The sequence below is a fragment of the Onychostoma macrolepis genome, chromosome 05 (assembly GCF_012432095.1).
Source record: "Onychostoma macrolepis isolate SWU-2019 chromosome 05, ASM1243209v1, whole genome shotgun sequence".
In the NCBI taxonomy this organism is placed as follows: Eukaryota; Metazoa; Chordata; class Actinopteri; order Cypriniformes; family Cyprinidae; genus Onychostoma; species Onychostoma macrolepis.
The window spans coordinates 41197122-41215560 of record NC_081159.1 but is presented as its reverse complement, the minus strand read 5'-3'; the positions used below and the strand labels follow the sequence as shown (position 1 = coordinate 41215560).

The 18439-nt window shown below is 33.9% G+C and overlaps 1 protein-coding gene across 12 annotated transcripts in view; it reads right to left on the bottom strand.

Annotated features, from left to right (window-relative positions):
* The window catches only part of LOC131541514 (mucin-2), a 118759-nt gene that overhangs the window by 90817 nt on the left and 9503 nt on the right, over positions 1-18439 (bottom strand). For 11 of the 12 annotated variants that reach the window (XR_009271527.1, XR_009271526.1, XR_009271528.1 and 8 more), the window contains one exon: positions 15749-17807. The gene's annotated coding sequence lies outside the window, so the exon portion shown is untranslated. The remainder of the gene's footprint in view (positions 1-15748; positions 17808-18439) is intronic. The other variant, XM_058777287.1, reaches the window with a different exon arrangement.

The following is an 18439-nucleotide window of genomic DNA, read 5'->3' as shown; positions in this document are numbered from 1 at the left end:
AAGAGCTGCTGTCTCAGGCTGATTCTGCGGCATCCTTGAGGTCTTGTAAAGATTTGACTGTTTGTTTTTGTAGCGTCTGATCGCCTTCTATTCTATCCGGTCTCTTGTGGAGAAAGACACTGTGCCACTGCATTCGGTTGCCTTTTCAATACAGTTTCAATTCCATGTGCTTTGGTGGCATGATAACACTGCGCATTCATATTTGTAAGCCGTGAACAATGATAAAAGGTGAAAAGAATCCAAATTAAACAGAAGACAAAAGTAACAGCACACCTCTCCACATTATTACCAAATTGTAAAGTTAAGCACTTTAAAAGCGTAAAGGTTCTGAAACCAGCTAACCCAAAATATGAGCCTCAGTAAGTGGTACTGATAAGTGAAATAGGGAAAAATAACAATAATACAAACTATGGGAACAAGTCATATTAAAAATTTCACTAAATTTCCAAATCACAAGCATAGAGCAAAAAAACTGTTACATAAAATAAATGAATGTAAAAAAATAAATAACAATTATTATTACCTGCTATATAAAATAAATAATTAAATAAGTAATATAATAATAATATAGAATATAGAATAAAACAGTATTATTATTATTATTATTAGCTATTAAATTTTTGCAAATTTAAAAAAATGCTGCTTGCAAACTGAATATTTATTTTGTCAGAATAAGTAATATTAAAAATGTCCACAAAATTTCTGCAATGTAAGTACAGAGCAAAAACAGCTATCACTACTTGCAAATTTTGTTAGAATACAGCTTCTTGATTAATTAAATGATTTAATTAATTAATACTGATAAAACAAAATAACAGATGATAACAGTATTTTAGTAATCAATGAATTTACCAAAAAGGAATAAACATTAATTAAACAGCAGCAGTTATGAAGGATAAAATAAAGATAAAAAAAAATAAGAACTGAAGGTTAGTTTGTCGATAGAAAAACGGGGGCAAACCAGGTCTCTCCTTTTCTGTCTTTTATCTCCATAATTTTCATGTTGCTTTGAACAAGTAATGTTAAAAATGTCATCACTAACTTTCTGCACCACAAGCGTAAAGCAAAAAAACTGTTACATAAAATAAATGAATTTAAAATAAAATAAAAATAAAAAAATAAAATTATTATTACTTACAATTAAAATATTTGCTAATTAAATGCTGCTTGCAAATTGCAAAATACAGCGATTTTGGAATGATAAAAAATTTAATAGCAATAAAACAAAATAAAAGATAACAGTGAAGCGTTTATATGGTAGCAACTGATAAATTAGTTACCAAAAAAGAATACATTAACATTAACTAAGCAGCAGAATTTATGAAGGCTAAACTAGAGATGAAAATAAGAACTGAAGGTCATTTAGTGATAGAAAAACGGGGGCAGATCAGATCACTCACTGTCTCCTTTTCTGTCTTTCATCTGCATAATTGATGTTGCTTTCCATCACAGATTTCATCCTTTTGTACAATCTCACTCTCTTTCCTCCAGCACTCCCTATGCTTTCCTTTCTGCTCACATATTCCTCCCATCTCTCCTTCTCTCACTCTCTCTCTCTCTCTCAGTCAGTGTGGACAGAGATTTACAGTGACAGTTTAATGAATCCAGCATTTCTTAATGCTCAGTGTGTCCTAGTGGCAGGAACGCTGACCCCCCTCAACCCCGCCGAGAGTCTTCCACGTGCATATCACGCTTCATACGCAACTGGGCTGGGTAGCATCTAAATGAATCATAACTCAGACATATCACTGATATTAAAGACTTCACAAGCGTCCCCTGAGCTCCTTGAGCCAGTAATGCTCAATAATCGTGTAGCCTCTCACATTAAGCTGTAGCTAAATTTCCTTCCTTAGAAAAACAGTTCCCAAAAAAAAAAATTCAGTTTTTCCTCACATGGCAGACTAAATATTGCAAAGTGCAGAGCTGCACTGAAAATATACACACACATACACACAAAATATTGACGTATTTACTGCTTTAGAAACAAATCCTTATGAAATCTTATATTTATTTTATTCATATATTTAGTATATTTCTACAGTTCTACAGTTTCTACAGAAAAATACACACACAAAATGAAAAATATTTACATTTTCATAGCTTTAGAAACAAATCTTTATATTTATATTATTAAAATATTTCTACAGATTTTACTACATAAAATCTAAGAAAAATACATAAAATAGTATAATATGCACACACACACACAAAATGAAAAATCACGTGTTTAAAGCTTTAGAAACAAAGCTTATTATTATATTTATATTATTCAAATATTTCTACAGATTTTACTACATAAAATACAAGAAAAATATATAAAAAGCATGCAGTATATATACACACAAATGAACTATATGGGCGCACTGAGAATTGATGTATTCATAGCTTTAGAAACAAATATTTACTAAATATTTTTTTACATTTTACACCATTTCAACATTCACATTTTACTATAAATGAATTTTATAGTAAATTAATTTTACTATAGTAAAAATGTAAATGCCATACTGTTTATATATATATATAATATTATAATATTGCATTGAACACCTTTATTTAATCTCATTTATTAAATATATTAAAATCCAATTCAATTAAGTATTGTATGAACATAAACATGTTTTAAAAGCTGTCAAAACATTAGTAATGAATATATAAAAATGCATGTGCACTACAATCACACTTTATGTACTAATGTATACGCTTACTAATGAGATCGTATTGAAAGATCAGAAGATTCAAATGAATCCGTTTTGCGTACAAGCCACCATTTCCACCATGTGAGCAAGACTATGCCAAAACTGAATCGCTCCCATTACAATCAATGAAGCTGTTTCAGAATCTCTGCCGGCCAGCTCTAATCAATACTATATGTCTATGTGATGAGGGAAAAGAGCCAAAAAGACGTCCGAAGAGAAGAAGTTTGAGTCCTCATTGAGGTTGGCATTGATGCATCCACACCGGTGTTCACAAAGACAGGAGTGCATTTCACTTTCAATAGATGCTATTCACCAAACACCTCTAATATTCAGTGTTAAAATGTTCAGTTAATACTGCATTACAGTCACTCATTCATGGAGAAAGCTTTGAATTGCGTCTGCGAAGGGAGGGCGCATGCTGCAGATAGAATTGTTATGTAAAAGTGTGTCAGATTGGATTGGTGAAGCATGGCTAACTTTATTGGACAAGACTGTGCAAGCAGAGAGACGGGGAGAAAGGTAGACACAGCGAGATATATTTAGAGAGACGCCGAAGTGAAGCGAGACAGGAGAGAAAGAGAAAGACAGCAGGGGAAAAGAACGAGAAACACCCCACGCCGCGGTAAAGACGCCATGCTTAGAGTTCAGTGAAGTGGCAAATCATGTGCATTAGTAAGACTCTGCTTTTGTTGTTATTGCTTGTATATTTCTAAACTACATCGGGGACCAAAACAGACTGTTTCTGCACTCTTAAAAATAAAAGACTTCAAAAACTTGGGTTGAACAGGGTTGGAACTAAACTCTGCACAGCTGCTATAAGAGAAACAATGTTTTACGCTCACTCGTATCCCATTTTAGCATAGACTTTGGGTTGGGAATGCCTGTTTGTTTGACCAATCCCATACTTCAATTTAATATATGTACACATTAAATTTCCATATATGAAATATATTGTTAAATGAAGCAAAACATAAATGAAACCTATTAGAAATTGGAACAATTTCATATAATAACACTTATCTAGCTCATACAAATGTATATTTTTACTTATTTTTAACACTTTTCCGGACATATGTCATGTACATGCACATCCATTCAAAACCTCATCAATAAATGTAACTAGAAACATATAGTTTTTTTTTTTTTTTTTTTTTTTTTTTTATATATATATCTGTTGTTTTAATAAAGCTGCATATACACTCTAAAAAATGCTGGGTTATTTTTTTTTAACCCAAACGCTGGGTTCAGCTTGTTGTATGTAATATTGTAAACTATGCTGAATTCAATTTGTCTTATATTTTGTCCATGGGTGTTCTTGCTTAATAATAAATGTTCATCTTTTGATTATTGCTGTTGCCTGTAGTAATTCTGTGTTTGATTTTTTAATTTTCAGTCCATTTTAAGCCAGCAATATAATAATTTTTAAACAATATATTAAACAACCCAGCATGGTGGGAAAAAACATTAACCCAACCAGCTGGGTCAAAATAACCCAGCATGTGTTCTGTCCAATATTTACCCAGCGCTGGGATGCCAAAGATCCCAAGTTGGGTTGTTTTTAACCCAGCATTTTTTAGAGTGTATAAATAATAATGTGTATTGCTGACATGCATGGTTGGTACATGTAATGTCATATGAAAACTCATCATATGGATATTTTGTGTGATATTATGTGTGACATATGGGTCTTGTTTGTTTGTGTGTGTGTGTGTGTGTGTGTGTGTGTGTGTGTGTGTGTGTGTGTGTGTGTGTGTGTGTGTGTGAGTGTGTGAGTGTGTGTAATTTTGGCTACACTACTGGCACAGAAATGACAAATTCACCTTCAACTATAAACTGGTGCTACAATGATCCCAAAAGGGCTTCATATTTCTTCAGTTAATTGCTGAAATCTAGCGTCCAAACAAGCATTTCACAAGTGCAAATTGGCATCATAATCACTTATTAGAAACTCTAAAAAAAAAAAAAATTACAAAAATTTCAGTGAAAGGCATACTAATCAGACACTAAAGAAAACTGACGCAACTTGCACATTATCTAAAGACTTTTTAGTCTTCTTAGTGGAAAGGTTATAATTTGTTAATATAAATATAATGTTGTTCCAGAAATAAATATAATGTTTGGGGTTGGTAAGATTTTTTTTATGTTTTTGTAAGAATTCCCTATTGTTTACCAAGCCTTCATTTATTTGATAAAAATACAGTAAAAAAAACAGTAATATTGTGAAATGTTATTAGAATTTAAAAAAAAAAAAAAAAACAGTTTTCTATGTGAATATATTTTATATGGAATTAATTCCTGTGATGCGAAGCTAAATTTTTAGCATCATAACTCCAGTCTTTAGTGTCACATGATCCTTCAGAAATCATTGAGTTTTCATGTTTTCTTTTCTTTTTTTTAATGAATAGAATTTTTTGAGATAGGAATCAGTTGTATCATCATAAATGTCTTACCTTCCACTATTGATCAATTTATTGCATCCTTGCTAAATAAAAGTATTAATTTATTTTAAAAAAATAAATAAAATAGATAATCTTATTGACCCCAATCTTTTGAACAAAAGGAAAAAATATGGCCATGGTTTCATGGCCAGTAAACAATATTCTTGAAAGTTAGTGTATAGCTTATACATCCTTTGATCCCCTTCATTGTAAATGCATTGAAAAGTAGCACTATTTCTTTTCTATCAGATCACCAAAAAAAACAAGCCAATCTCAGAGCAAAATCAAACTTAAAACACTACGTAGACAATGATAAATAGTTCTTTGCAATGATTTTGCAGTCACAAGAGTCACCTTACATCCACAAACCGTCAGCTAATGAGACATGATTCAGCAATCTCTCTGATTAATTGAAAAAGCAATCAGTGTTACATTTTTAACCCGGCGCTCAAAGCAAGCGTCTTGGCCATTGTATGCCTAAGAAAGCAATATCACAGTCAAAAGTGCTGATTCAAATGGCAGACACTAGGCCTGAACCAAATCTTCAATTCAGATTTGTTTTGAGAAGAACAAAAGCTCTACTGAGAGCTGCCAAAGATGATGTACAATGTGCTAAAACTTTTACAGCCACTGAGATGGTTCTTATGACAATGAGATCTTATTATCTATATGCTAAATAATTCTGCAGAGAAACCACCTCTGCCAGTTTTAACTCTACAGCACAAAGAAACTCTTAGCAACACCTACTCACACTCATGTGTGAGAGCGAATTTGCATAACAAAGGCCGTGGAAATGGGGAACGCTAGAAACGGAGAAATAAGAAACAAACGCCCCTCATAGTGACTAGGGAGGTTGCGTTTAATGCTGAAAGGATGCTGGAAGCGCTAATCAAACTTTTTTGTTTGTTTACCTGATTATTTCGGTTTTCCGTGGCACTAAACGATGTCAACATGAATCGAATGTGTCCATCACGAATGAGAAAAATAGGATTTGGTCACCCGGTGTCACATTTCAAAGAACCTCATTACTAAAGTATTTTTGGAAGCTTCTCTTTTCATTTCATTAAGATCGCTAGTCTTGCCAGCGTGAGAAGCAGATGTCATCAGTGCGACCCAGCGGAGGAGATGATGGGAAATGTCTTAAAGAAATGCTCTGGGTTCAGTGCAACCTGAGGTGTATTGACAGCATCCATGCATCTATGTTTACAGTAACAGATTTACATTTGAAGTCTATGATGCAAGGCATTACGGAGGGTTTATAGGTCCTGCAAAATAGCTTAATTCACTGACATTCTTTTTTGTTTTTAAGAACTATATATTTTTATTTAGCAAGGACTCCTTAAATTGATCAAAATTGACAGTAAATAGCTACATTTATAATGTTACAAAGAAAAACTATTTCAAATAGATGCTGTTCTTTTGAACTTTCTATCCATTAAAGAAAATGCATCACAGTTTCCACAAAAAAAAAGAAACTATTTTCAACATTGATAACAATAAGAAATGTTTCTTGAGCATAATAGAATGATTTCTAAAGGATCATGTGAAAGACTGGATTAATGATGCTGAAAATTCAGTTTTGATAACAGGAATAAATTACATTTTACTACATATTCAGACAGCAAACAGTACTTTTAAATTGTAATAACATTTCACTTTTTTATTGTATTTTTTAATTTTAAAAAAAAAATGCAGCCTCGGTGAGCATAAGAGATGCCTTTTAAAAACATTAAAAAATATTGCCAATCCAAAACTTTTGAACAATACAGTACATAAAGTACTCAGTACAAAATGTGTAATATGAGCCGTGGATGAACTTCTAGTTACGAATATCCAGTATTATCTCTATAAATGCTCCATGTAAACAGTATTTTGTCTCTTTTTTAGTGTTCCTGATGCAATCAGCACAAAACAGCCACCATAATCCATTTTGCTTCCAAAATGGAATGGGTTTCTGTGAAACGTGAAATTTTATGAGAAAAAACACCATAGACATTAAGAGGGACAAAGAATTGGTGCTCAGAATTTTCGATGGAAGACTTAAAACTTTTAACTTTAAGGCTGGAATATACTTCACAACTTTTAAAATCTGAACAGATTTTACAATGCTATATAGCAGAGGTCTTCAACCCTGCTCCTGGAGACCCACTGTCCTGCAAAGTTTATTTCCAACCTGCTTCAGCACACCTGCCTGTGTATTTTCAAGCAATGTTGAGGAGCTTGATTGCGTGCTTCAGATGGGTTTGATTAGGGTTGTAGCCGACTTTTCTAAATGGTTACAGAGGAAAATCAGGCCATCACACATAAAACGACTGAGGATCACACACTACCAGACTTTCAATGAACCAACTACTGTAAATCAGGATAAATGTAGTGTATTCCAGCCTTTATTCTCTAAAATCTTTGGTTATAACCTCTGTTTTGGAGCCATGAGAAAGCCTGCTTTTTCAGAGTTGGAGGAAGTTACTACAACCTGTTGAAAGATTACGAAGACAAACATTTTATACTTTGAAATAACCTGCACAATGAATCATGCACAATAGGACCAGGGATGTGTACCGAACGTGTAAGGAAATAAATAAGGTCCATTTCGATTTCAAGTGGACTTTAAGTTCTGCCAAACCTGGAATATTCCCTTTCATAAAATTTCCTGTCTGCAGAAGTAATCAGTGTCAACCAAGGTCATGATTATGTGCACAGGTTTGATGGTGGCACCGCACACGTATTTTTGTGTGTTTATGTGCTGCAAGAATAATAGAGGGAGAAGGAGGAAGCGTGAACCAGCCGAACTAACACTCATTTATACCAGCTACCTCTCAGAAAACACTTACACAGCGCAGAAAAACTATCGAGAGAAAACAACTTATTAAAGACCTGACAGGCAGCTGTAAAACTGAAAGCATGCGTCCAAGTGAGACTTGGATAGTTTGCGGTAGCAGTGTCATTTTGTGATAATGCTTATTGAGCTTAAGTTGAAAAAACAACATGGAAAGCCACACGTTGAACACCGAACAGACAAAACACAACAAAAGAAGCAGTCTGTGTAGTCTCATATCCTGTAAAGGCTTGTTCACACAAAGAACAATAACTATAAAGATAAATATAAATATAATAATTATATAAGCATCCACAGCAACGTACAATATCGCTCTGTTTATTAGAAGCACATGCTGCTGTTTCAGCATCTGCCACTCTAAATGCTCAAGCTCTTAAAAGTCGAATGGATTCTGATTGGCTGTCTATATTTTTAATCGCTCATCCACTGGAAAAAATTGTTCTGACAATATCTTTATTGTTATTGATATAGTTATCATTGTATGAACGAGCCTTTATGAAAATAGACGTGTGCACAGAGACTGACAACTGAGTGCAAGAACGTGTCCAATGTTTTCTACTGAACAGCCACTTACTTGTTTACAGACACCAGTGTTATTTTAGTATCGAGAAAATATTTTATTTATGATTTTTTAGTTTATATATATTTTCTGTTTTCATTTTAAATGTAGTTTATTTTGTTGTGTTTTTATCATTTTTATTAGTTTTTGTTGTTTTAAAATATCTCTATATTCATTTTATTTCAATTTTAGTTTTAGTTATATTAGTACATCAAATAAAAAAAATGAATGGCTCGTTTCCACCGAGCGGTACGGTTCAGTACAGTGCGAAATTATGTCCATTTCCATCGTCAGAAGTTGTGAATGGTACCAAAATACCCTTCCGTTGGGGTACCTAGCGCAGCAAAGGGTACCAAAAGGGTGGAGCTAAACTCACTGCAGAACGTTGATTGGTTGACTAGAATCATCACTTTTGCGTGATAAGGGGATAAAGCTTCTCCTTCACTCGTTCCGCTCTGCTGTCCGTGAGTGTTGGGCTTATTTATATCAGAGTGCGCAAACGCAAAAAAAATATATTTTATAATTTTATATTTTCACAGACAATAGCCGTTTCTCAATATGCATTCTTGTCTGTTCTTGTCTGTTCTTGGTGAAACGTCATTGCCCAAAAACCCGAGTAATTTTCAAAATATTACTGTTATTCTATCATGAAATGTAGTTTTAAGAGTTTTTCAGGAAAGAATGTAGTTGTTTAAAACTCAAATCTGTGGTTTATTTATAAAGATAGCGCTTATTTGAAAAATTTGCTATGCTGATTTTGGAGCTCCAGACGATCACCAGGTGCTCAGTGCTCATGTATCCCACTGAGAGCAGCCTTACGCTCGGCTAGTCCTTCCGACATCTGCCGCTGGCTCTGATGTCTCTGTTGTGATTAAACATGAGATACATTTCGTATTGGATATATTTAACAGGCATTCGTGGTCTCATGAATCTATTATTTGTTCCTGGTCATATCGTTTTGGCTGAGCACAAAGTTATGTTTAACTTTATATAACGTTATTTATTTTGAACTTTACCGTAGTACAGCGCTGACTTTGTAGCATACGTTTGACTGAATTGTTTGCTTTTGTCTTTATTTCTTCTTATATAAGCCTCTTATACTTTGCACTTATACTTTTATAATGGCTATTATTGTTCATTAAAACTGACATAAAAGAGGCGGAGTTGTGCTTATTGTCACGCTTTTTAGCGTCGATCGCTACTTTCCGGCCTACACCATGCCTATCAAGTAAGGGTACTGTTGGCGTTGGAAACGCAAGCTGGATCAGAACCGTACTGTGCTGTACTGTACTGACCCGTACCGCTCGGTGGAAATGAGCCATAAATGAAAACTAAATTACCTGAAACAAAATAAGTAAGCTTTTTATATTATATTTTTATATTTAGATTACATTTTTTATATATCATCAAGTTTTAGTAATTTTGTTGTGCTTGTCATTTTCATTATACAGTATGTCTACATATTTGTTTTATTCATTTTTATTTCAGTTTTTTTTTAGTTCTTTTAGTTTATTTAGTAAATCAATTGCGCTAAATGATAATGAGAAATGTTACCTTACCAACTATCTAAAACAAAATAAAATATTGCGTTTTTTTTTCTTTTTCAGTTAAAGTAATTTCAAGTAATGAAATGTATTTTTATGGTTTTAGTTTTATTGTTAACTATGATCACCCTCACAGACACACTGCTGATTTACAGTCAATAAGGATCAGTTGTCAGAAAGCTGAGTTTATGCACCACAACATGATTGATAAACTAATAAATCCCAACGAAACTGCATTACTGTTGCCAAATTCCCTAAATGACAATTTAAAGCAATAATGTTTATGAGGAAATGCACAAGCTATTTCTTCAGCAGTCTTCTCACCCAGTGCAGTTTGTCTGTTGTGTATTAATGTGCTATGTCATCGCATGTTAACAAATGCATGAAGTTACATAATCCATAAACACTGCCTGGTTGAATCAGGATTTTGGCCCATTTTTCATGAAGTTAAACTACTGATGCATGATATTGTCTCGCTGACTGTTTGTCGTGGGGATCTCAAGGGTTTATTCACAGGTTATTCAGAGGAAGCTGTAAATTTTATAGTGCTGTTGTCAAACTGGAATGGAGATGGAGAACTCACTAAATTAACCAGCTTAACCAGCAAGGATAACAAGCTGTACCAGCTGTATATTAGCTGTATATTCCATAATCATTGCAGAATCTCTAAAAATTTAGTGTAAAAAAAAAAAAGAAAAGATATAAAATCTTGAATTAGATCTCCCCCCCCCACCCCTGCCTTTAGGGCTGTCCTGGGGAAGCTGATCTAAATTACAGATATTTAAAAAATATTACACGAGACAAAAATAAAAATTTGCACAAATTATCCTGTTTAAATACAAACACCCTTTGTTTTTAATACTGCCTCTCTGAGCCTCAGCAGTCTTTTGTGGTAGTTGTGAATGACTCCCTCAGATGTCTGGAGTGGCAAAGCTGGATCTCACCATAATTGAGCCACTATGGCTGAGAATTCGAATGTGAAGGGCATGCTGGGAAACCAACAAAATTACAGGATTTTTGTCAAGAAGAGTGGGCAGCTTCACCACTCAGGAGAACTAATGCACAATCATCACAAAACAACAAACAGTCACTGATGCTCAAGGAGAAAACAAACAATATTAACAAACAATGGTGTGTGAGGATTATTTTTATAAATTCAGTTATCGTGTCCTGTGAAATATGTTATGCCAAGTAGGTTTATTAGAGCAGTACTAAATAAAAAAAGATAATAAGATAATCTTGTAGATTTATTTATGAGAAAACCTAGGAGAAAAACTGCAAGAACTAAATCAGCACCAGTGCCATTATTGTTAAAAGTATTAAAAATACTAAAAGTATTATTAGAAGTAAAGTATTAGATTTCAAAAATGATAAAAAAATATAGTTAATTCTAAAAAAAAAGATTTAAAAAAAACTAATAAAAATCACAAAATAATAAAACTATTAATACAAAAATGCAAACAGAAAATCCATGTCAAACTGCTTCAGAATAATTCAAATTATTAATAACTACTATAATAAAAGAAAACATTATTAAAATAAAACTGACCAGCATCTGGTCTCAAAGCCCGAAAAGTGCTCAAATCCCTTCTAAAACCATCAAATGCACATCAAACACACATTCACACACACACACACACACACACACACACACACACATACATAAACAGCCAATTCACAAGTCCTCAATCACAAGCATCATGAGAGCATCTTCTGAATGTTGCTCTAACATCTGCCCGGAAACATCTCAGTGCTGTACTGCATCTGGAGCAGAGGCTCCAGATGAAAACCAGCACATGAGATCTCCTTGATGTGCATGTGTTAACAGGAACAGATCTGTCACTCAACAGGATTGCAGTAGCATTAAAGATTGAGGATGAAAATATCATGCATGAATAATAAAAAATGCATTGGTTGGCTAAGTGATCAGGCCTATGTCACAACAGTGCTATCAATTAGAAATGAAGCAATGAGAAGCACTGGTTAACAACTCCAGATGGACATTTAAAATGCACATTTCACTGTGACTAAGCCTGGAACAAATAAACACTGCCTCATCCACAAATCGTCACATTTAACTGAAAGGAAGGTCGTCAAATCCTTTTAACAGAAACTTACATTCAGTTGCTGCCTTAAATTTTTAAGTATTATTAAATTGCCTGTACAAGGCATTTCAACATGAATTATATTAAATGAATTAAACTTGTTTTAAATGATTTTGAGTTATGACTTATGTGATCAATAAAGCTTACGTTACCTTGACTTTATACAGTATTATTAAAATTTAAATAAATAAAAATATGAAATAAAATATTTAATGTATGAAAATAATTCAAAATCCCCAAATATTAAGTTTTAAATCTCCAGCTAAAATATAATTAAATATTTTAGATTTATATGTTTTTAGCAAAAACTACTTTTGAATGAGCATCAAAAAATATTTAAAATTGTTTTTGTTTTGCAGTAAAAATATTGTGTCCTTAAAACAAGATGTTTTTTCGGTAACACTTTACAATAAGGTGTCATTTGTTAACATTAACTAATGTATTAACTAACATGAACAAACAATGAACAATGCATATATTACACTATTTATTCATCTTTGTTAATGTTAGTTAATGAAAATACAGTTGTTCATTGATTATTCATGTTAGTTCACAGTGCATTAACTAATGTTAACAAACACAACTTATGATTTTAATAATGCATTAGTAAATGCTGAAATTAACATTAACTAAGATTAATAAATGATGTAGAAGTATTGTTCATTCTTAGTTCATGTTTACTAATGTTGTTAACTAATGTTAACTAATGAACCTTATTGTAAAGTGTTACCGTTTTTTCTTTAAAAGGCAAGATTTCATAAGGTATTAAGACTTCTAATCTAACAATATAAATCTATTTTAGATTTATATGTTGCTTGCAAATAAATTAATTTCGAATAAGCATCAAGAGAAATTTTCTATATTCAGTGTTTATAAATTCAATATTTTCTATATTTTTGTTTTACACATTTAAATGTCCTTAAACCGAACTGTTTTTACTTTAAAATGCAAAATTGCATAAAATATTAAGACTTGTAATCTAATAAAATGTAGTGAGGTTTATGCTTAAAAGAAACAATTTGCAAATGATGAAAGAACAAAACAATTTTTTTTAAAAAGGCTTATCTTAAAAAATGCTGCTTAAAAAAATCTAACCAGTCAAACCCTGACCATTTGGTTCAGCGTCTGTTTACGTATCTTTAATGTTTTGATTGGTGGGATTAGATGAACATACTCTTCCCAAATGCTTCATTTGGCAGGTCCTAAAACGCGCTGGTTCCGCCCACTGAGCCGATAACGACCTGCGTCCAGCACGCGCTGAGCCCAGCTGGCTAATTGCTGGGAATCTCGTGTAAAAAGGACCATAATCAACTCTAAACTATCAACTCCACATCCCATTCATACGAGGACCCTAGAGTGAAAATCCACTGTTTTGGCTGAGTCTACAAGCGTGGAAGCGATGAAACACAGTGAAAGAGATAATTGGGGTGGAAGGTTTGAGGAGGATAAGGAAGGTTAAGTGTCTGGTTGGAAGCCAAAAGTGCATCCGGAGCGCTGATGTGATGTGATCTCCGGGAGAAAGCAACTTGACGGCGAGATGCGAATGAATGCGGAGCGGGAGTGACACAGCGGACAGAAAGTGAATGAGTGACACAAACAGCATCTGACAACACACACATTACACCGGCTTCATGGTTAATGGAGAACCTAGTTTGTGAATCTCAATGAGTGTTTACAGATTCTCCGCAGCAGGTTTTTGGAAGCACACAAGCACAACGTGAAGATTAAACATCTATATGAACAGGTCCAAAATTACAGTCAGCATGAAATCAGCATTAACCCCATTTACTTTCTTAATGCCTTAAATCTTCCAGGTCTCTCTGTGCATGATTCACTGGTGCATGTTAATGCGAATAAATTCATGTTTGTCTTTGTAATGTTTCATCAAAATATAAGAGCATTCCTTCTTTCTGAATTCTGATGACATCATAAATATTCGACCCTTGCCCTGCAATCAGCTGACTCCATTTGAGGAATGCCACGCCCACTTTCCAGCCAATTCCCAATGGATATAAAATCAAGTCAGGCAAACTTTTTGCATAATTCATGGTTTAAAACTGCAATATTAAAATGATACCTTGACCTTTGCTTGGGTTTTATTTAAATATTTTTTCATTTGAAAATCTATGAATCGCAACAATAATGACAGACTGACACCTTTGATGTGAGTGATTTAAATAGGTACAAACACTAAGCATAATGCATGATTCAAATTGCAAAAAAAAAACATATCTAACCCTCATTTTCATATATTCCTGACAAAAGCAACTCTCATCGGTTTCACCGAGAGACTAGCTAATGAATGATGCTGAGAATGAAACAATGGCATATGTGGAAAAACCACTGAACAATTTGTTAATGTTTTTTTTCTGCTCACAAAGGCTGCATTTATTTAATCAAAAATACAGTAATACTAGAAATATTGTGAAATAATTGTAACATTTAAACAAACACTTTTCTATTTGAACATAAAGCTGAATTTTCAGGATCATTACTCGTATCTAGTCTTCAGTGTCACATGATCCTTTAGAAATCATTCTAATATGCTGATTTGCTCAAGAAACATTTATTATTATCAGTGTTTATATTGTGTTGAAAACATCTGTGCTACTTTATATTTTTGGGGAAACCCTAATTCAAGACTCTTTGATTAATAATAGAAGGTTCAAAAGAACAGCATTTCTTTGAAATGGAACATTTTTGTAACCATTTAAATTTTTACTGTCACTTTTAAACCATTTAATGCATTCTTTCTAAATAAAAGTATTAATAAAAAATAAAAAAAATTATAAAAATCTTACTGAGCCCAAACTTTTGAATGGTACATAAAGCAAAAAATACAGTTTCAAGGCCAGTGAACAATATTTATGGACAGGTAATTGCCTCAATTTGCCTGCCACTGTCTTAAAAAAGACCACTTTGCACATCTGACAGGTCTGGTGTTAGACTTTTACATTTAAAGTCAACACATCTGTGTACCCAAACCAACTACCACAATCGACCAGCTCCCCACAACACAAGGTTGTGAATCTGCAATGACCTCTACAGTTCTCAGCGTTGCACTTTCATTCTGTTATTCACAACACACACACACACTGACTCACACTGTCCTTTGAATTCAGGGTGAAGTGCTTTTGTACCTGGTGAATTCAGTACAACTGAACACTGAACTGAACAGTTTATCTCAAAGCAGCCCGACTTTCATGTCGTTTCTCGTCTGACCCAACAGAACGATTTGAAAAAGCACATGTGCTTTCATGATTATTATAGTTTGTGTCAGCATGAATGCAATGAAGCACTGATATGTTTGACTGTGTGTGTGTGTGTGTGTGTGTGTGTGTGGAGGCTGAAGAACTGACTGTGCTGTTTTGTCTTCTCATTCGTGCGATCTCATCATTTTGGTAGAGCACAGCTGCTCAGATCCAGCCGGATCATCTCTTAACGCTTGCGTTTTGGCTTTTGCACATGTGGACAACCCAAACATAAACCTCCTTCCCATTTGGAAACTAAATCTGACCAATCCATGCAAGGAAACTGTCCTTGATACAACAAGCGAAAGTTACTCACCAGAAACTTCCCGTTCAATCCAAGCACGAGTGCATGAGCCGTTCAAAAGTGTCCTTTTCAGAAGCGCTGGAAACTAAAAGGAGATCTTGTTGTCGTCTTCAGGAAGGTTCTGCGATGCTCAGGTTTCTCAATCCCATCCTGCTCATTCCGTAACATCTTCTTTCCTCCGTCTCGCTGTCCTCTTTTCCATGCCAGAGTCTCTTCTCGATGTCTCGGTCGTGATCAGTGCTGCACGGAGCGTCGTGTGCCTCTTTCCGGTGTGTGTGTGGATCCCATCTGTCCCTCTCTCGACCTCCGCTCGAGAACGTCAACTCTGGTGTCTGAGCTCAGAGCCAGTGCGAGCATGTGTGTGTGTGTGTGTGTGTGTGTGTGTGTGTCCGTGTCTGTGTGTGGGAGAGGAAAGCAGCCAATGGGAAAGGGAGGGAGTGATGGGAGTAAAGCACACGCGCAGACCTAACGGCAGCGAATAAACAGAAGGGTTAGACTCCTCTGTATTCATCCCTCTCTCTCCTTCTCTCCATCCACTGTTTCGGCTTAAAGGAATAGCTCATTATTTACTCACCCTCATGTTATCCAAACCTGAATGCTGTTTTTTTCTTTCTGTGGAACACAGAAGTACACATTTAAAATAATGTACACATCTCTCTTTTTCATGCAACATCAGATCATCTGTAAAACTCCAAAAGGGACAAAAAGCACTATAGAAGTGACAAGCATGCTATTTCTAGGTCTTCTGAAGCTGTACAATAGATACAGTGTGATTTTAGTAACATTTATATACTATTAGTGATAATTATTTAGAATGAACTTATTTTCAGTTTTAGCAATTCTGTTTAGGCTTTTGTCATTTTTAATAATCTTATTATTTTTTTATTTAGCTTTATTTTTCTTTTTTAGTAATTTCTGTACTTTACTTTAAACTTTGCTTAAATATTTATTTTTAAATATTATTTTAGTTAGGTGCTAAGGCAGCATTTATCATTTTCATTTAAGTTTTTGTATTTCATCTAATATTTGTGTTTTGTTTGAGCTTTTTCAATGAACAAAAACAATTTTTGATAGTTTTAGTTTAATTAAAAACAACAACACTGGAGGAATAAAATTCATTCATATGGACTTTGAATACATTTTGTTTTTAATTTATTCATTATCTTTTAAATATTTCAATTTAACTTCAATACTGTATATACTGTGTTTATTTTCATTTGTCATTTTAGTTTAAGTTCAAGTTTCAGTACTTTTGTAATCTGCTTTGATCATTTTTATTAGTTAGTTTTTAGAAATAATTAATTTTATTGTAATTATTTTATTTCGTTTTAGTTTTAGTGCATCAACTTCAAATAAAACGCCCTAATTTTTATTTTAGTTACAGAGGCAACATTTCCAATTATTTTTTTTCTAATTTAAGTTATCCATCTAATATTTATATTTTATTTTAGCTTTATTTCAATTAGCTTTATTTCATCACTGAAGAAACAGAACAAAATTGAAGCCACTATTGACTAAAAATGTTCCCCTTCGCAGCAGCATTCCAATCAAGCATAGCGCCTTTGCATCGTGTCAATTACTTTTTAGGTTGCAAAGCACAGGAGAAACAATGACATTTGATATAACTGATGTCCAACCTGTGCCATATTTGATTTGTGAGCTATGGCAGACTATTTACAAGATCAACATCATATGACTTCAGAAGACTAGGAATATAGTCTAGACATTTTCTGAAGAACATCTCCTTTTGTGCTGCATGGAAAAGTAACAGCATATGGGTTTGAAATGGCTGGAGTAAATGATTCATTTTAATTTTTGGGTGAACTATGCCTTTAAGACTGGGTATATTATCATAGCTTGAGCCTGTGTGTGTGTGTGTGTGTGTGTGCGTGCGTGCCTGGCCATTTAATTAAACCAGAGGATGCCGGAGCTGCAAAGGAGGGACATGGAGAGACATGGTTGATGACTGATGATCATGAGGAGGAGGAGGAGCAGAGAGGAGGGGGAGGGAGGTGCAGCATGGTCAGACAGGAGGACATGAGGGGTCATCAGGCAGGAGCATGTGGTCTTGCTGGGAAACACATGGAGAAAAAAAAACACCACAAATGAGTAGAGCAGGTGGAACAGAAGGGTAAATGAAGGACTGTATGAAGGTATGAAGAAGAACACTGGCTTTTTTTTTTTTTATGTGTTGAGGTCATAGCAACATATGGTGAAATTCCAGTCATGGCCAGATGAGGGCAGATTACACTCAATTTCTGAGATAAAGGGATACAAAAATTCAAATTCTGGCATCATTTATTCACCCTCTTGTCCCTCCAAATTTGTAGGAGGCAGAAGGTTTACACTGTTCTTTTTCATACAGTGGAAGTGAATGAGGATAGATGCTGTTGAGCTCTAAAAAGGCCACAAAAGTATGCATTATATTCCAAGTCACCACAATTTTTTCCACATCTGCAAGATCTGAAACCTAATGCAACGTGTTTTCATATTACATCTGAAAATACACTAACACATTGAAATTTGAAAACTATATTAGAAGGGGAATAAATAAAATTTCAGTCTGATTCTTACAAAAAGCTAATGCATGCATTTATTTCATCAAAAAGTTATTACAATTATTTTTAAAAAGTGATTACATTTTCAAATAACTGTTTTCTGTTTGAATATTTTAAAACATGATTTATTCCTGTGATCATTACT